Source organism: Microtus pennsylvanicus, chromosome X, assembly GCF_037038515.1.
Source record: "Microtus pennsylvanicus isolate mMicPen1 chromosome X, mMicPen1.hap1, whole genome shotgun sequence".
NCBI classification, from domain to species: Eukaryota; Metazoa; Chordata; class Mammalia; order Rodentia; family Cricetidae; genus Microtus; species Microtus pennsylvanicus.
In genome coordinates this window covers 90,086,950-90,108,142 of record NC_134601.1, presented here as the reverse complement: position 1 = coordinate 90,108,142, position 21,193 = coordinate 90,086,950, and the positions used below count along the sequence as shown (strand labels likewise).

General features: G+C 39.1%; 1 pseudogene; it reads left to right on the top strand.

Moving 5' to 3' along the window:
• Positions 1-20,662, top strand: part of LOC142841596 (prohibitin 1 pseudogene) — a 112,660-nt pseudogene extending 91,998 nt beyond the window's left edge.
• The last annotated feature ends 531 nt before the right edge of the window (positions 20,663-21,193 follow it).

The following is a 21,193-nucleotide window of genomic DNA, read 5'->3' as shown; positions in this document are numbered from 1 at the left end:
TGCTGGGATTAAAGGCATGCACCATCACTACCCAGCATCAATCATTAATTTTTTTTGACTCAGCAGCTTATTTTTATTTAAGTGCAGAGACATATAAATATATGTACATTAATAATAACAAAAGAGAAACAACTAATTTGAGGCAAAATAACTGGTGGGATGTATCACTCTTTCTTTTGGGCCACAAACCTCTTCCCAAATCACAACATGCTGATTTTTTCGTTAGACTTGTTACTTGCTATCTCTTTATTTTTAAAATTGTTTCCATTGAGTTACATATTTCTCTCCACTCCCCTCTAGCTAGAATCTCAAGTACGATATTTAATAGATATGGAGAGAGCTTACAACCTTGTCTCGTTCCTGATTTCAGTGGGATCTCTTTGAGTTTTTCTACATTTAGTTTGATTTTGGCTGTTGACTTTATTATGTTTAGGTATGTTGCTTGTATCCCTGATCTCTTCAAGACCCTTATCATAAAGGGTTGTATATTGTCAAAAGCTTTTACAGCATCTAATGAGATGATCTTTTTTTTTTTCAGTTATATGGTGGATTATACTGACAGATTTTCATGTGTTGAACCATCCCTGAATCTCTGGGATGAACCCAAATTGATCATGGTGGATTGTAATGTCATCTTAAATGTATTTTAAAAAATAAAGATTGCCTAAAGATCTCAGAGTGAAATAGCCCCACTGGTTAGCCCTACAGACCAGATTATGGTAACATACACCTTTAATCCCAGTTGCCACATTGATACACACCTTCAATCTCAGTATCCATAAGGACATACACCTTTAATCACAGAAGTCACACTAGTTGCCATAGAAACTAGGAAGTGCATGCCTTTAATGATGGTGATACATGCCTTTAATTCCAGCCCTTATTGGAGGAGGAGGATGCTGGTTTGTTCCCATCTGCTTAGACACAAAATAAACACACAGAAACCATATTATTTAAATCACTGTTTGGCCCATTATCTTTAGTTTCTTATTGACTTACTCTTACATATTAATTTAACCCATTTCTATCAATCTGTTTATCACCATGTGGCTAAAGTTCTGGTGTTCATTTCTGGTGGGGTACATGGCTTCACTCTAACTCTGCCTCCTTTCTCCCAGCATTCCATTTAGGTTTCCCCTCCTAACTCTGTTCCCCTATAGCTCTGCTATAGGCCAAAGCAGTTTCTTTATTAATCAATGATATTCACAGCATATAGAGGGGAAGCCACATCACCTCCCCTTTTCCGTTTAAATAAAAAGGAAGGTTTTAACTTTAACAGATTAAAATTACATATAACAAAACAGGTATCAAGTAAGAATTATGGTTATAATATTTATATCTACTTTATCTTTTATCATAACTAAGGAAAATTATAACTATAAATTCTTCAATTCCATCGAAATCCAAACCAAGGCAAATCTCTATAGCATAACCCCCTTTAAATGTAAACAAACATTTATAAATAATATTTGGGAATAGATGTCTCTGTCAATTCTAAAGTTTTGGAAATAATATAATGTACTTCCTGTTAACTTATGTAATATCATATCCTTCTGGAGTCTTTGATAGGGTTGAAGATTAGATAGTCATAGTTACCATCCTTTCATGGTTTAGCTAAGCCTATTTCTGATGCAAGACTTAGACTCTTTGAAATAGAATGTCTACTAAAACATTTATCATGTGTTCCTTGCTTAATATTTTTTATGTTGGTTGTAATTTTATACTTGATATCTGTTACTATTGTATATAGTTTTTGGGTTTGAGTTGCTCTTATTTAGACAAAAGGGGGAGGTGATAGGGAATCTTTGCCTGCCAATTATCATTAAGAGGTGGGACCAAGTTAGGGCGTGGCTTTCTGGGATGTGGAGAAAAATGGTGCATGGCCCAGGTGCCCTCTCCCTGTATGGTTCCCTCACAACACAGCTGAGCTTGGACTTTTCATTCCTGTTTCATAAATTTCCTCTTATAATAAATAAAAATATAACTGTTTCATCTTTTAGCTAGCCTGATTATTTCCCAAATTGAGCTAACGTCTACAAGCCCTAGAGAGGAATCTAAGATGGCAGAAGACAGCTCTCAGGCACAGTCTCCTTCTGAGATTCCAGGAGGCAGGATCATCATTTCAGACTGACGTTGAGATAAGAACCAGTGGCTGGCTGGCTTGCTTTTTGGATCTTCAGGCTGAACCCCAATTTCTTTACCCTGATTTTTTTTATTAGTTTTGCTTTAGTGGGTGATTTTTCTGATGTGGTCTTGGATTCAGGCTGCCAGTATCTTATTGAGTATGTTTGCATCAATATTCATGAGTGAGATTGGTCTGTAATTCTCTTGCTTTCCTTTTGTTGTGATTTGGGTACCAGGGTAATTGTAGCCTCACAAAAAGAGTTTAGCAATGTTCCCTCTGTTTCTATTGTGTGGAAAAATATGAGGAATATTGATATTAGTTCTACTTTGAATATCGTGTACAATTATGCACTGAAACCATCTCACCCTGGGATTTTTTTTTTTTTGGTTGGAAGAGGTTTCTATTTCTGCAGCAGTTATAGGTCTATTTAATTTTAATTTGCTCATCTGGTCTTGATTTAATTTTGGTAAGTGATATTTATCCAGAAAATTGTCCATTTCCTTTAAGGTATCCAATTTTGGGGAGCATAGGTTTTCAAAAATATGACCTGATGATTCTCTGGATTTTCTCCTTGTTATATTCCCCTTTTCAGTTTTGATTTTGTTAATTTGGATATTCTCTCTCTGCGTTTTGGTTAGTTTGGATAAAGGCTTGTCTTTTTTTGTTGACTTTCTTGAAGAGCCAACTCTTTGTCTCATTGATTCTTTGTATTGCTTTCTTTGTTTCTATTTTGTTAATTTCAACTCTCAATTTGATTATTTCCTGCTGTCTAGTCCTCTTGGGTGAGTTTGTTTCTTTTTGTTCTAGAGTTTTCAGGTGTTCTGTTAACTCACTAGTGTGGGATGTTCCAGCTTCTTTATGTAGGCATTCATTGCTATGACCTTTCTTCTTAATACTGCTTTCATTGTGTCCCATAAAATTGGGTATGTTGTGTGGTCATTTTCATTGAATTTTAGGTAGTCTTTAATTTCTTCCTTTATTTCTTCCTTGACCCATTGATAACTCAGGTGAGCATTGTTCAATTTCCTTGGGTTAGTAGGCTTTCTGAAATTAGTATTGCTGTTGAATTCTAATTTTAAGTCATGGTGATCTGATAAGATACATTAGGTTATTCCAACTATTTTGTCTGTTTAGGTTTGCTTTGTTACCTAATATGTGGTCAATTTTTGAGAAGATTTCATGAGGTGCTGAGAAGAGGTATATTCTTTTATGTTTGGATGGAATGTTCTATAGGTTGTTAGCTTGGGCCAACTCAGGTGGAAGTTGCTGGTTTGGGCCTGGTCCAGCAGAGTTTGCTGGCTTGAGCCTGTTTTGGCAGAGGTTGCTGGCTGGGGCCTGGTCCCATAGAGGTCTCTGACTCAGGCCTGCTCTTGGTGGTCACTCCCTTGTACCTGCTCCTGTGGAGGTTTCTGCCTTGGGCCTGCTCTATTGGAGGTCCCTGGTTCAGGCCTTTTCCAGTGGAAGTCTCTCACTCACGTCTGATCTTGCAGACGTTCCTGGTTTGGGCCTGCTTCTTTGGAGTACACTTATTTGGGCCCAGTCCCACAGAGGTCACTGACTTGGACCTGTTCCCTTGGTAATCTGTCCCTTGTACCTCTTCAGGCCTAATTTTTAAATGGACTGTTCATTTTTTTACATGCTTTAAAAATTCTTTATATAGTCTGGATATTAATCCTTTCAGTGTCTAATTGTCAAAAAATTCTCTCCAATTGTATGGGCTTATTCTTTACCTTACTATTTGTTTAGCTGCACAAGGCTTTTTATTTTATGAAGTCCCCCTCGTTGGTTGTTGGCCTTGATTACTGAGTAAGAGTCCTGATTAAAAAGTTTTTATCTATGCCTATATCATGTAGGGTAGTGCTTAAATTTTCTTCTAGTAGTTTCAGTGTATACAATTTCAGTCTTTGATACACCTGAAGTTAGCTTTATGCAGAGTGCTCTCTCTCTCTCTCTCTCTCTCTCTCTCTCTCTCTCTCTCTCTCTCTCTCTCTCTCTCTCTCCCTCTCTGTGTGTGTGTGTGTGTGTATTATTTTGTTTTCATTACTGCAGACCTGTAAAACATCTTGAGATCTAGAATGCTAATCCCTCCAACATTGTTCTTTTGGCTACGGATAGTTTTGGGTATCGGATTCCTTTGTGGTTCTACATGAATTTTTGGATCGGTTTTTCAATGTCTTTGAAAAATTAGATAGGAAATTTGATTGCATTGAATACATATATATATATATATATATATATATATATATATATATATACATATAAGATATGATATGCAATAACATGCTTATATAGTATAATATATTATATATAACATATTAATTCATATTATAGTATGTATTATTTACATATGCATACTGCATAATACACAGCAGCTCCCAATATTACTAAATGAATAAAGAGGTGTTGAAGAGGCAAATATGGAGAAGCAAAATAGTTTTTTGTTCTGTTTTGTTTGCTTGCTTACTTGTTTTTTGTTTGTTTTTTAATTAAAAGTGGTATTATTTGTATTATTATTATTTATTTATGTTTTTCTGTTTTGTCTTTATCTTATTTTTGTTATTTCTTTTTTTAGTTTTCCTTTAGGGAGACACTACAGTCATATCCCTTAAGGGACAGATCTGGGGAATCTGCAAGATGGGTGCAATTGAGGTGCATGGTGTGAAATTTCCAAAGAATCTATTTAAAGGTTTTTAAATAAACACAAATAAGACAAAACACAATTTTATGTAAAATGGTTATTTTCACAATTTTGTATATAATGTTCATTTTCTCAATATTAACTCTACTAACCCATGAAGGCAGACCATCTTTCATTTTCTAGTGTGTTTATCTCTTTCCTTAAAGGTTTAAAGTTTTCATTATGAAAGTCCATCACCTCTTTGATTAGGATTATTCCTAGATACTTCATTCTTTGAGGCTGTTATGAATATGACTGCATCAATGATCCCTCTCTCTGTATATTTTGTTGGCCATGTATAGAAAAGCTATCAATTTCATGGCAGTTGTTTTGAAGGCATAAATAGGTCATGGAGAGAGGCTGATACTTTACATGACATGTCTAGTCAGAATCCGTCTACAGAGGTAAGGGGTGGCCAATGATGAAGTTCCAGCCTCAGTTTCAATGGGGAACCTATGATATTGGAGATACCATGAATATGAGACAGCTCCTAAGCATATCAGCACATGTGGAATGGTGCCCACCTTAGCCTATGAGATAAACCGTGTGGCAGAGAAGGAGAAATCGGATTATTTAAGTCCTCTGAAGATAAAAGGCTACAAAATGACTGTGTCCCAGATATTGAACATTGAGCTATAGAATTCCTAATTGTGTTATTGAATTTTTTGAATTGATCTCATTTTTTTATCCTGATTCTTCAAATTTGGAATAAAGATATAACATGCTTTTATTACATTTTAGTTTTCTATGCTCCCACAGTTAAAATTAAAAATACGCTTGGAAATTTAAGGAGGCCTTGAATTTTTAAGTGTTAGAATTTTTAAATACTGTGGGAATTGTAAACTTTTGACCATGACTTCCAGTGTGATGTTCACAAGAGAGCTTGGAAGATAAGACATGTATAGTTTTGTCTTGATGTGCTTATGTGTAAAGTTGCCAAAAGTACATTTTTTCTGGACACCTTTAACTGTCAATTTGACATAGCATAAAGTCATATGATGACAGTACCTAAACTGGGGAGTTGCCTTGATCAGATTGGCATGTAGTCATGTCTTTTGGTTACTGTCTTGATTGCTAATTGATAGAAAATGACCCAGCCCTCAGTGGGCACCACCATTCCTTGAACAGATGACTCTGTGTTATATTAGCATAGGTCTGCAAGCAAGCCACTTAGTAGTATTCCTTTATGCATTCTGCTTCATTTTCTCACTTGAGTTCCTAACTTGAATTCCTTCAATTATGGTATATAACCTATAAGCTGAAATAAACTTTTTCCTTCCCTAAGTTGCTTTTGATCGTGTTTTTTTTTATTTATTTATTAAGGATTTCTGCCTCCTCCCCGCAACCGCCTCCCATTTCCCTCCCCCTCCCCCGATCAAGTCACCCTCCCTCATCTGCTCGAACAGCAATCAGGGTTCCCTGACCTGTGGGAAGCCCAAGGACCACCCACCTCTATCCAGGTCTCCTAAGGTGAGCATCCAAACTGCCTAGGCTCCCCCAAAGCCAGTACGTGCAGTAGGATCAAAAACCCACTGCGATTGTTCCCGAGTTCTCAGTATTCTTCATTGTCCTCTATGTTCAGCTAGTCCGGATTTATCCCATGCTTTTTCAGACCCAGGCCAGCTGGCCTTGGTGAGTTCCCGATAGAACATCCCCATTGTCTCAGTGTGTGGGTTGATTGTGTTTTTTTAATTACATCATCAATAAGGATACTCATTCTTGAATTACTTTTTCAGATGGTTCTTACACACTTATAAATATTTTACTCATACATAAATAGAAGATATATGAACTCTCACAATCACAGCAAAGGAAGTTCCTACCTATCCTGAGTATGTAGAAGTCAACCACAACTAGCACAAATATGATTTAAGAATAAACTGCTTAGGCATTGCCTCATGACAAAATTTGCTTCATAAATATAAGGTCAGAATAAAGCTCAGTGTGTACCTGCCCTCCTTTTTGTGTGTGAGTCAGATTCCTAGTTTCTATAACAACTATTAAACTAAGCTGCATGGAATGGAGACTATTTTGATCTTTTTGAAAATCGATTTCAAATGTTTTGACATAATAAAATCTTGAACATGCTACCTAAATAAAGCAGAAAATAGAAAAGGGCCTGACAATTATTTTTCCCTTAAATCAAAGCATGCTGCCTTCTAGAGAACAATTTCTTTTAAAGATGGAATGGTAGCCAGGTTAATGGTAATTGAAGCATTTCGTTTTCCACAGCTAAAATACTCTATCCAGAGAAATAAGGAAAACACCGGTGTAATAAAAGAGCAGAAATTTTTATTCTATTCAGAGAACCATTAAATGATAAGAGTAGAGCGCTTATTCTCATAGTAAGCACATACTAGAATAGAAAATGTCTGCCCAATAATATTTTCGTAGCCATAGAACTCAAGAACAATATGAAGGGTCAGAACATAGGAAAAAGTGTAAAGCAGATATATTTTTGTTTTGTTGGTAGACATATACAGAGTCTGAATATTTTTTTCATTGTTTAAGGTGACTCATTTCCTTTTATCTTGAGCCTAAATCTCATCTATCCCAGGCTTGTTGTGAACTTGCTACGTAACTAAGGATGACCTTGAACTTCTGATTTCCTATTTGCCCCACCCTTGTGGTTAAATTCTATATACTTGCCACCCACAAACATTTTATATGGTCCTGGGTATTGAGCCCAGGGCTTCATGCATGCTATGAAATCACCTAGTTTGACGTAGCAATGGTTTGAGGTAGCTGTATATGAGTAAATAGAAAATTAAAAATGAAATTTTGTGTGGAGAAAAGTACAGAATGATATTTACAGGTTTCAGTAGGAAATATATTACCTCTGGAAAATTTCAATTGTAGAATTCAGAAGAAACAATTTGGAAAATTACAGTGTCTTCATTAGCATAGAAAAAGAAAAGTAGCAAGGGGAAAACAGAAAACATATGAATAAAGAGAAAAATGTGATGATATTCTGTTTGTATTGTAACAAATAAAGATTGCCTGAAGATCAGAGTTCAGAACTAGGCACACTAGTCAGCCATAGAGTCCAGGTAGTGGTGCTGCATGTCTTTAATCCCAACATGTGGGAGACAGAGGTACTCTGTGAGTTCAAGGCCACCCTGGACTACAGGAAATTGATCCAGTCTAAAAGAGAGAGTCAGGCAATGGTGGCTCACATCTTTAATCCCAGTATTTGGGAGTCACACACCTTTAATCCCAGCACTTGGGTGGTGGAGACAGGAAGAAATATGGCTGGGTGGAGAGAAGAATATAAGGTGAGAGGAAACAGGAGCTCAGGATTCAGTCTGATGTTTCATAGAGACGGCATTCAGTCTGAGGACTTGTAGAGACATGATACCCCATTCAGTCTGAGGATTTTGTACAGGTAAGAAGTAGTGGCTGGCTGCTCAGCTTCTCTGATCGTACAGCTTTCACCCCTAATATCTGACTCTGAGTTTTTATTATTAAGATCAATTAGATTCATGCTACAGAGAAATGAAAATAAAAAGGTACAAGATTGAAACAAAATAGATGTAAGTGAAATCTAGAATGATCTGCAGAAGATTAAAAATAAACTAACAACTAAAATATTCACTGAGATCCAGACATGTGATGCATGCCTATAATTCCAGCACTCCTGAGGTAGTAGTAGGAAGATTACTGGAAATCAAAGGCAAGCCTGGCCCACCTAGACTATTCCATGTCAACTGCAGCTGAAGAGTGATAACCATAACAGTATAATAATACGTGACAAGTTTTAAAGCAAGGTATAAATCCATCGATAATTTAATAGAACAAATAGCATGATACATAACCACAAGAAGATGAATAAAGAAAGAAAAAAGAAAATATAAATAGAAGGAAGTTATAAATACTTTAAAAACTAACAAGTAATTTTTCTATTTAAACATATAATGTATTTCCCTCAAAAGAGAATGTGTATGCTGTAAAATAGCTGTATATCATTTTAAAGAATAAACCACATAATACGTTACACATTCAAGGTAAATAAGTTTCATAATTCATTATATGAAAGAACAAATTTTTAATATAGTTTGTTCTAATTTTCTTTCTATTGCTTTGATAAAGACCATGACCAAAATAAACTGAAGGGTGAGTTGATTTAGCTTACGTATCCCAATCACAGTTCTATTTGAAGGAACGCTGGGGCCAGAACTCAAGCAGGTTAAGAACCTGGAGGTAGGAATAGAAGCCAAAGACATGAAAGAACACTACTTGTTATCTTGCACACCATTGCTTGATCAACCTACTTTCTTACAAAACCCAGAAATACCTACTCAAGAGTGGTACTACCCCAAGTGAGCTGGATTCTCCAAGATAAATTAATCAAGAAAATGATGAGGGGATTTTCTCAACTGATGTCTCCTCTTCCCAGATGACCTTAGCATGTGTTAAATTAACCAAAACCTATCCAAAAGACTTCAAGAAAAAGATATTCTATCTAGTAGAGGGCCCCAGAGAAATTTTCACTTCTGTGTTAGCACATCTATTGGTATTTTTTTATGGAAAAATAGATTCTTCTCTCATACAACAGATCCTGCCACATTTTCCCCCTCTCTCCAATCCTTTCCATTCCCTCAATCTCCCCTTTCTCAGACCTACTCTCTCTCCATTTCCTTTCAGAAAAGAACAGGCCTCCAGTTTTCATCGTTCATTTTGTGTTTAGGTATCCATATTATTGATTGAGGTATCATACACGTAACTTCCCTGTTATTTCTAGAAGATATTATCTCACAGGAACATTCTAGTTCTCTGGCTATTATAATCTTTCTGTTCACTTTTCTGCAATGTCCGCTAAGTCTTATGTGAAAATGTGCATTGTACTGTAGATATATCTATTTGGTCTGGACACCTCATAATCAATAGGTCTCTGCATTTTGACAAGCTGTGGGTTTTGGTAATAATCTCCACCTACTTCAAAAAGAAGTTTATTTGATGAGAGGTGATAACCAAACTTAACTATGGGTATAAATATAAGCTTTAGAAGGAGTTGGCAGTAGTAGGTTCATAGGAGTAAGTTCTCATTTCAGATTCTCTAAGACCCATGACCTCACTAACCCTAGGTAGTTGACTACTGAAAGAGGAAGAATTAGTCTTTTGAATGGAGGCCTTTAACTGTTTATCATCTCCAGAATCATATACATACCAGCAACACTAAATTGATTCATCCAGTTACATTTGTATATTTAGGCATATTTATGTATATATGTAATAATAAATATTTATGTATATATGTAATAATTAAAGAAAATAGGACAGACACCGGGCGGCGGAACGCGGCCGGAACACCGGGCGGCGGAACGCGGCCGGAACACCGGGCGGCGGAACGCGGCCGGAACACCGGGCGGCGGAACGCGGCCGGAGGACGCCCAGCGCAGCCGGCGGGGACCTACTGGGACCAGAGCGGCAGCAGAGGACACAGGCTGCTGGCAGCGGGAACCGTCCCAGCAGCAGAAGCAGGCTGCAGGGACCGCGCGCAACACCAAGAACAGATCGCCCCACTACAATTAAACCAAAGAGGTAGGCCTTCGGTTGGGGAGGTCCCTGGCAAAGGAGGAGCCGGGTCCTATTCCTGAAGACCTTTCTGAGGGGTGAGAGGGATCTTGGCCCCCGGCAGGAACCAGAAAACAGAGCAAGGGCATTTTGTAAGAGGAGCCCCTGGCCAGCAGGGGAACCTGAACCAGTTTTAAAAGACCCCTTAGATAGCATCGATAGGAGGAGATGGGCAGGCGCCAAGGAAAGAATTCACCCAATAATCTGAAAAACAACATGAAAACACCAGAACCCAACGATCTTACAACAAAAGGTCTCCAACACCATAACACAGAAGAAGTGGAAAAAATTGACTTTATGAAAGCTGTAGAGTCCCTTAAACAACATGTGAAAAATGCCCTTATAGAAATGGATGAGAAGTATAACCAAAAATTTGAAGAAATGAGTAAATACGTACATAATACCCTGGGAAACCAAGAAAGAATGATCAAACAGGTAATGGAAACAGTTCAAGAATTGAAAACTGAAATGGAAGCAAGGAAGAAAACACAAACTGAGGACCAGCTGGATATGGAAAATCTAGGTCAACGAGCAGAGCCTACAGAAACAAGCATAATCAATAGAATACAAGAAATAGAAGAAAGAATCTCAGATTCTGAGGACAACATAGAGAAAATAAACGCTCTGATCAAAGAAAACTGCAAAGCCAACAAATTCTCATCACAAAACATTCAGGAAATATGGGACACAATAAAAAGACCAAATCTAAGAATAATAGGAATAGAAGAAGGAGAAGAGTCACAGCTCAAAGGCCCAGAAAATATTTTGAACAAAATTATGGAAGAAAACTTTCCCAACATAAAGAAAGATATTCCTTTGAATATTCAAGAAGCATATAGAACACCAAACAGACTGGATCAAAGGAAAACATCCCCTCGCCATATAATAATCAAAACACAAAATATACAGGTTAAAGAAAGAATACTAAGAGCTGCAAAGGAAAAAGGCCAAGTAACTTATAAAGGTAAACCGATCAGACTTACACCTGATTTCTCTATGGAAACAAAGAAAGCCAGAAGGTCCTGGATAGAAGTACTGCAGAAGCTAAGAGACCATGGATGCAAGCCCAGACTACTATACCCAGCCAAGCTTTTGTTCACTATAAATGGAGAAATCAAGACATTCCAGGATAAAAACAAATTTAAACAATACGTAGCCACGAATCCAGCCCTACAGAAAGTAATAGAAGGAAAATCGCAACCCAAGGAATCCAACATTGCCAACACTGCTTACAATAACTCAGGCATCTAGCGACCCTTCACTAGCACAACTCAAAGAAGGGAGACACACAAATTCTACTTCCAAAAACAATAAGAATATCTGGCGTAAACAACCACTGGTCATTAATATCACTTAATATTAATGGTCTCAATTCACGTATAAAAAGGCACAGGCTAAGAGATTGGATACGAAAACAGGATCCAACATTCTGCTGTTTGCAAGAAACACATCTCAACCACAAAGACAGGAATCTACTCAGAGTAAAGGGCTGAGAAAAGATCTTTCAAGCAAATGGTCCTAAGAAAAAAGCAGGTGTGGCCATATTAATTTCTAACAAAACTGACTTCAAACTAAAATCAATCCGAAGAGATCGAGATGGACACTTTATACTCATAACAGGAACAATTGGTCAGGATGAAGTCTCAATCCTGAATATTTACACCCCTAATATAAAAGCACCCACGTATGTAAAAGAAATATTACTAAAACTCAAGGCAGACATCAAACCACACACACTAGTAGTAGGAGACTTCAATACACCTCTCTCAGCAATGGACAGGTCAATCAGACAGAAACCTAATAGAGAAGTAAGAGAACTACTGGAGGTAATGAAGCAAATGGACTTAACAGACATCTATAGAACATTCCACCCAAATAGGAAAGAATATACCTTCTTCTCTGCAGCCCATGGAACCTTCTCGAAAATTGACCACATACTCGGAAACAGAGGAAACCTCCACAGATACAAAAAAATATCAGTGTCCACCTGTGTCTTATCAGATCACCACGGATTAAAGTTAGAATTCAACAACAATCCTACCTCCAGAAAGCCGACAAACTCATGGAAACTGAACAGTCAACTACTGAACCACACCTGGGTCAAGGAAGAAATCAAGAAAGAAATTAAAGTCTGCCTTGAATTTAATGAAAATAAAGGGACAACATACTCAAACCTATGGGACACAATGAAAGCAGTGCTAAGAGGAAAGTTCATAACACTAAATGCCCACTTAAAGAAAACAGAGAAAGCATACATCGGAGACTTAACAGAACACCTGAAAGCTTTAGAAAATAAAGAAGCAGATGCGCCCAGGAGGAGTAGAAGACTGGAAATAATCAAACTGAGGGCGGAAATCAACAAAATAGAAATGCAGAAAACAGTCCAAAGAATCAATGAAACAAAAAGTTGGTTCTTGGAGAAAATCAACAAGATCGACAAACCCCTATCCACACTAATTAAACGACAGAGAGAGAACACGCAAATAAATAAGATCAGAAATGAAAAGGGGGACATAACCACAGACAGAGAGGAAATTCAGAGAATCATTAGATCTTACTACAAAAGCCTGTATGCCACAAAACTAGAAAATGCAAAAGAAATGGACATTTTTTTAGATAAGTACCACATACCAAAGCTAAACCAAGATCAGGTGAACGATCTAAATAGACCTGTTAGTCGCGAAGAGCTAGAAACCGTTATCAAAAATCTACCTTCCAAAAAAAGCCCAGGACCAGATGGTTTCAATGCAGAATTCTACCAGAACTTCCAAGAAGAGCTAATACCTATACTCCTTAATGTATTTCACAATATAGAAACAGAAGAGTCATTGCCAAATTCCTTTTATGAAGCTACAGTTACCCTGATACCAAAACCATACAAAGACCCAACCAAGAAAGAAAATTACAGGCCGATCTCACTCATGAATATCGATGCAAAAATTCTCAATAAAATACTGGCAAACCGAATCCAAGAACACATTAGAAAAATTATCCATTATGATCAAGTAGGCTTCATCCCAGAGATGCAGGGCTGGTTCAACATATGCAAATCTATCAATGTAATCCACCATATAAATAAACTGAAAGAAAAAAACCATATGATCATTTCATTAGATGCTGAAAAAGCATTTGACAAAATTCAACACCCCTTTATGATAAAAGTCTTGGAGAGATTAGGGATACAAGGGTCATACCTAAATATAATAAAAGCTATTTACAGCAAGCCATCAGCTAACATTAAATTAAATGGAGAAAGACTCAAAGCCATCCCACTAAAATCAGGAACACGACAAGGCTGTCCACTCTCTCCATACCTCTTCAATATAGTGCTTGAAGTTCTAGCAATAGCAATAAGACAACATAAAGGGATCAAGGGGATTCGTATCGGAAAAGAAGAAGTTAAGCTCTCGTTATTTGCAGATGATATGATAGTATACATAAGCGACCCCAAAAACTCTACCAAAGAACTCCTACAGCTGATAAACACCTTTAGTAATGTGGCAGGATACAAGATCAACTCCAAAAAATCAGTGGCCTTCCTATACACTAAGGATAAGGAAACAGAGAGGGAAATTAGAGAAGCATCACCTTTCACGATAGCCACAAATAGCATAAAATATCTTGGGGTAACTCTGACCAAGGATGTGAAAGATCTATTTGACAAGAACTTTAAGTCTTTGAAGAAAGAAATTGAAGAGGACACCAGAAAATGGAAAGATCTTCCTTGCTCCTGGATTGGGAGGATCAACATAGTAAAAATGGCAATTCTACCAAAAGCAATCTATAGATTCAATGCAATCCCCATCAAAATCCCATCAAAATTCTTCACAGATCTGGAGAAGACAATAATCAACTTTATATGGTAAAACAAAAAACCCAGGATAGCCAAAACAATCTTATACAACAAAGGATCGTCTGGAGGCATTACCATCCCTGACTTCAAACTCTACTACAGAGCTACAGTATTGAAAACAGCTTGGTATTGGCATAAAAACAGAGAAGTCGACCAATGGAATCGAATAGAAGACCCTGACATTAACCCACAAACCTATGAACACCTGATTTTCGATAAAGGAGCTAAAAGTATACAATGGAAAAAAGAGAGCATCTTCAACAAATTGTGCTGGCAAAACTGGATGTCAACCTGTAGAAGAATGAAAATAGATCCATATCTATCACCATGCACAAAACTCAAGTCCAAATGGATTAAAGACCTCATTATCAGCCCGAAAACACTGAACCTGATAGAAGAGAAAGTGGGAAATACCCTACAACAGATGGGCACAGGTGATCGCTTCTTAGGTATAACCCCAGAAGCACAGGCATTAAGGGCAACATTGAATAAATGGGACCTACTAAAACTGAGAAGCTTCTGTAAAGCAAAGGACACTGTCACTAAGACACAAAGGCAACCTACTGACTGGGAGAAGATCTTCACCAACCCCACAACAGACAAAGGTCTGATCTCCAAAATATATAGAGAACTCAAGAAACTAGACTTTAAAATGCTAATTAACCCAATTAAAAAATGGGGCACTGAACTGAACAGAGAATTCTCAACAGAAGAACTTCAAATGGCCAAAAGATACTTAAGGTCGTGCTCAACTTCCTTAGCAATCAGGGAAATGCAAATCAAAACAACTTTGATATAACATCTTACACCTGTCAGAATGGCTAAAGTCAAAAACACCAAGGATAGCCTTTGCTGGAGAGGCTGTGGAGGAAGGGGTACCCTCATCCATTGCTGGTGGGAATGCAATCTTGTGCAACCACTGTGGAAGTCAGTGTTTCGGTTTCTCAGGAAATTCGGGATCAACCTACCCCTGGACCCAGCAATACCACTCTTGGGAATTTACCCAAGAGATGCTCTATCACATGTCAAAAGCATTTGTTCAACTATGTTCATAGCAGTATTATTTGTAATAGCCAGAACCTGGAAACAACCTAGATGCCCTTCAATGGAAGAATGGATGAAGAAAGTATGGAATATATACACACTAGAGTACTACGCTGCGGTAAAAAACAATGACTTCTCGAATTTTGCATGCAAATGGATGGAAATAGAAAACACTATCCTGAGTGAGGTATCCCAAACCCAAAAAGAAGAACATGGGATGTACTCACTCATAATTGGTTTCTAGCCATAAATAGGGGTCACAGAATCTACAATTGGCGAACCTAAAGAAGCTAAGTAAGAAGGTGAACACAAGGAAAAACATATCGTTATCCTCTTGGATAAGGGAAGTAGACAAAATTGCCGGGGAGAAAAGTGGGATCTTGGGGGTGGGGTGGGAAGGGGGTAAGGGGAGATGGGGAGAGAAAAGGTAGAAGGGAAGGAGGGGGGACTTGGGGAAATAGGAGGATCGGGATAAAGGAAGGTTGGATAGGGGAGCACGGAACCACAATTCTTAGTTAAGGGACCCACTTTAGGGTGGGCAGGAGAATTGACCCTAGAGGGGCTCCCAGGTGCCCAAGCTGAGGCCCCCAGTTAGTTCCTTGGGCAGCTGAGGATAGGGAACCTGAAATGACCCCATCCTAGCGCAATACTGACGAATATCTTGCATATCATCTTAGAACTTTCTTCTGGTGATGGATGGAGATAGAGACAGAGACCCACACTGGAGCACTGGACTGAGCTCCCAAGGTCCCAATGAGGAGCAGAAGGAGGGAGAACATGAGCAAAGAAGTCGGGACCACGAGGGGTGCACCCACCCACTGAGACAGTGGAGCTGATCTACTGGGAGCTCACCAAGGCCAGCTGGACTATTGCCAAAAAAAGCATGGGATAAAACTGAACTCTCTGATCATGACGAACAATGAGGGCTGATGATACGCCAAGGACAATGGCACGCAGTTTTAATCCTACGCAATCTGCTGGCTTGGTGGGAGCCTAGCCAGTTTGGATGTTCACCTTCCTAGATATGGACGGAGGGGGGAGGACCTAGGACTTACCACAGGGCAGGGAACCCTGACTGCTCTTTGGACTGGAGAGGGAGGGGGAGAGGAGTGGGGGGAAGGGGAGAGGGGTGGGAGGAGGGGGAGAAGAGTGGGAGGAGGGGGAGAAGAGTGGGAGGAGGGGGAGGGAAAGGGGAGGCTGGGAGGAGGTGGAAATTTGTTTTTTTTTCCTTTATTCTTTTATCAATAAAAAAAAATAATCAAAAAAAAATCTACCTTCCAAAAAAAGCCCAGGACCAGATGGTTTCAATGCAGAATTCTACCAGAACTTCCAAGAAGAGCTAATACCTATACTCCTTAATGTATTTCACAATATAGAAACAGAAGAGTCATTGCCAAATTCCTTTTATGAAGCTACAGTTACCCTGATACCAAAACCACACAAAGACCCAACCAAGAAAGAAAATTACAGGCCGATCTCACTCATGAATATCGATGCAAAAATTCTCAATAAAATACTGGCAAACCGAATCCAAGAACACATTAGAAAAATTATCCATTATGATCAAGTAGGCTTCATCCCAGAGATGCAGGGCTGGTTCAACATACGCAAATCTATCAATGTAATCCACCATATAAATAAACTGAAAGAAAAAAACCATATGATCATTTCATTAGATGCTGAAAAAGCATTTGACAAAATTCAACACCCCTTTATGATAAAAGTCTTGGAGAGATTAGGGATACAAGGGTCATACCTAAATATAATAAAAGCTATTTACAGCAAGCCATCAGCTAACATTAAATTAAACGGAGAAAGACTCAAAGCCATCCCACTAAAATCAGGAACACGACAAGGCTGTCCACTCTCTCCATACCTCTTCAATATAGTGCTTGAAGTTCTAGCAATAGCAATAAGACAACATAAAGGGATCAAGGGGATTCGTATCGGAAAAGAAGAAGTTAAGCTCTCGTTATTTGCAGATGATATGATAGTATACATAAGCGACCCCAAAAACTCTACCAAAGAACTCCTACAGCTGATAAACACCTTTAGTAATGTGGCAGGATACAAGATCAACTCCAAAAAATCAGTGGCCTTCCTATACACTAAGGATAAGGAAACAGAGAGGGAAATTAGAGAAGCATCACCTTTCACGATAGCCACAAATAGCATAAAATATCTTGGGGTAACTCTGACCAAGGATGTGAAAGATCTATTTGACAAGAACTTTAAGTCTTTGAAGAAAGAAATTGAAGAGGACACCAGAAAATGGAAAGATCTTCCTTGCTCCTGGATTGGGAGGATCAACATAGTAAAAATGGCAATTCTACCAAAAGCAATCTATAGATTCAATGCAATCCCCATCAAAATCCCATCAAAATTCTTCACAGATCTGGAGAAGACAATAATCAACTTTATATGGAAAAACAAAAAACCCAGGATAGCCAAAACAATCTTATACAACAAAGGATCGTCTGGAGGCATTACCATCCCTGACTTCAAACTCTACTACAGAGCTAAAGTATTGAAAACAGCTTGGTATTGGCATAAAAACAGAGAAGTCGACCAATGGAATCGAATAGAAGACCCTGACATTAACCCACAAACCTATGAAAACCTGATTTTCGATAAAGGAGCTAAAAGTATACAATGGAAAAAAGAGAGCATCTTCAACAAATTGTGCTGGCAAAACTGGATGTCAACCTGTAGAAGAATGAAAACAGATCCATATCTATCACCATGCACAAAACTCAAGTCCAAATGGATTAAAGACCTCAATATCAGTTTGAACATAGTGAACCTGATAGAAGAGAAAATGGGAAGTACTCTACAACACGTGGGCACAGGAGACCACTTCTTACGTATAACCCCTGCAGCACAGACATTAAGGACCTCATTGAATAAATGGGACCTCCTGAGACTGAGAAGCTTCTGTAAAGCAAAGGACACTGTCACTAAGACACAAAGGCAACCCACCAACTGGGAGAAGATCTTCACCAACCCTGCAACTGACAAAGGTCTGATCTCCAAAATATATAAAGAACTCAAGAAACTAGACCGTAAAAGGCTAATCAACCCAATTATAAAATGGGGCATTGAGCTGAACAGAGAATTCTCAACAGAAGAATTTCAAATGGCCAAAAGACACTTAAGGTCATGCTCAACTTCCTTAGCGATCAGGGAAATGCAAATCAAGACAACTTTAAGATACCATCTTACACCTGTCAGAATGGCTAAAATCAAAAATACCTATGATAGCCTTTGTTGGAGAGGTTGTGGAGAAAGGGGTACATTCATCCATTGCTGGTGGGAATGCAAACTTGTGCAACCACTTTGGAAGGCAGTATGGCGGTTTCTCAGGAAATTCGGGATCAACTTACCCTTGGACCCAGCAATACCACTCTTGGGAATATACCCAAGAGAGGCCTTATCATACAACAAAAGTATATGCTCTACAATGTTCATAGCAGCATTGTTTGTGATAGCCAGAACCTGGAAACAACCTAGATGCCCTTCAATGGAAGAATGGATGAAGAAAGTATGGAATTTATACATATTAGAGTACTACTCAGCAATAAAAAACAAGGACTTCATGAATTTTGCATACAAATGGATGGAAATAGAAAACACTATCCTGAGTGAGGTAAGCCAGACCCAAAAAGAGGAACATGGGATGTACTCACTCATATTTGGTTTCTAGCCACAAACCAAGGACATTGAGCTTATAATTAGTGATCCTAGAGAAGCTAAATAAGGAGAACCCAAAGAAAAACATACAGGCATCCTCCTGAATATTAACCTTCAGCAAGCGATGAAAGGAGACAGAGACAGAGACCCAAATTGGAGCACCGGACTGAAATCTCAAGGTCCAAATCAGGAGCAGAAGGAGAGAGAGCACGAGCATGGAACTCAGGACCGCGAGGGGTGCACCCACACACTGAAACAATGGGGATGTTCTATTGGGAACTCACCAAGGCCAGCTGGCCTGGGTCTGGAAAAGCCTGGGATAAAACCGGACTCTCTGAACATAGTGGACAATGAGGACTACTGAGAACTCAAGAACAATGGCAATGGGTTTCTGATCCTACTGCACGCACTGGCTTTGTAGGAGCCTAGGCAGGTTGGATGTTCAACTTACTAGACCTGGATGGAGGTGGGGGTTCCCTGGACTTCCCACAGGACAGGGAACCCTGATTGCTTTTCGGGCTGGGGGGAGACTTAATTGGGGGAGGGGGAGGGAAATGGGAGGCGGTGGCGGGGAAGAGACAGAAATCTTTAATAAATAAATAAATTTAAAAAAAGAGTGTAAAACAGTACAACTTCTGCAGAAAATAGTATGTAGTTTGTTTTTAAAAATCAAGAATAAAACTACCATATGAGCCAATAAAAAAAAAAAGAAAATAGGACAAATTTAAGAGGGAGTGAGGGGATCGTAGGCATAGTTGTAGGAGGAACACATGGAAAAAGTTGGAGAGAGGAAAAGGAAGCAAGGAAATGCAATTATATTTTAATTTGAAAATGTACTTTGGGCAGTAGTCGAGGTTGGGGAATTCTTGTGGAGGTCAGAGTGAAGGCAGGTGTGATTTGGCTGCCAAAGTGTTTGAGTCCATTGTAAAGTTTGGCCTAACCTTAGCAGTTGCAGGAGGCATGATGAACTCCGTCTTATATAATGTGGACGCTCGGCACAGAGCTGTAATCTTTGACCAGTTCTGTGGAGTACAGGACATTGTGGTAGGGGGAGGGACTCATTTTCTCATTATCTTTGACTGCCGCTGGCAACCACAAAATGTACCAGTCATCACTGGTAGCAAAGATTTGCAGAATGTCAATATCACACTACCCATCCTTTTCCAGCCGGTGGCCAGCCAGCTTCCTCATATCTACACCAGAATCGACTAGGATTATGATGAGCGGTGCTGCAATCCATCCCTCGAGAGAGATCCTGAAGTCGGTCAGTAGTGGCTAGCTTTGAAGCTGGAGAATTGATCACGCAGCGAGAGCTGGTCTCCAGGCAGGTGAGTGATGACCTCACAGAGAGAGCACCAACGTTTGGGCTCATCCTGGATGACGTGTCCTTGACATATCTGACCTTCGGGAAGGAGTTCACAGAAGCAGCGGAAGCCAAACGGGTGGTTCAGCAGGAAGCAGAGGGGGCCAGATTTGTGTGGAAAAGGCTGGGCAGCAGACAAAGGCAGCCATCATCTTTGTTGAGGGTGACTCCAAGGCAGCAGGGCTGATCATTAATTCACTGGCCATGGCAGGTGATGGCCTGATTGAGCTGCGGAAGCTGGAAGCAGCTGAGGACATTGCTTACCAACTCTCCTGCTCTTGGAACATCACCAACCTGCCAGTGGGGCAGTCGATGCTCCTCCAGCTTCCCCAGTGAGGCCTCCCCAGCTTGCACCTTCTCGGGCCAACCAGGCCATGGCCTTGATCATTCTGAATACACTTTCCTTCTGCCCTACCTCAGAAATTACTGTGAAATTTCATGATTGGCTTAATGTGAAGGAAATAAAAGCAAAATCACTTTTTAAAAAACGTTTTTCACTGTCATTGCAGTAACTCTTTCTTAGGAATTACTGGAAGAAACACATAGATCTAAGTTGAAAGTGCATAAATATCTCTTCTGTTTCCCAAACTCATTAAAATGAAGTTGATCATTGGACATACATCCACTCCAACACACTGAATCTTTAAAGAACTCGGTTACTATTACTTGGGAGAATGTTAAGTAAGCAATACTATTGAACTGCAGAGAAAGCTGGGTATCCACTTGCTCTAAGCAGACACAGGATGATCATATAGAATAACATGCTATAAAAAGCCAGACATAGTGGCAGCACCTTTAATCCCAGCACTTAGGGGGCAGAGGGGGGTAGATCTCTATGAGTTTGATGCCACCTGGTCTATATAATGA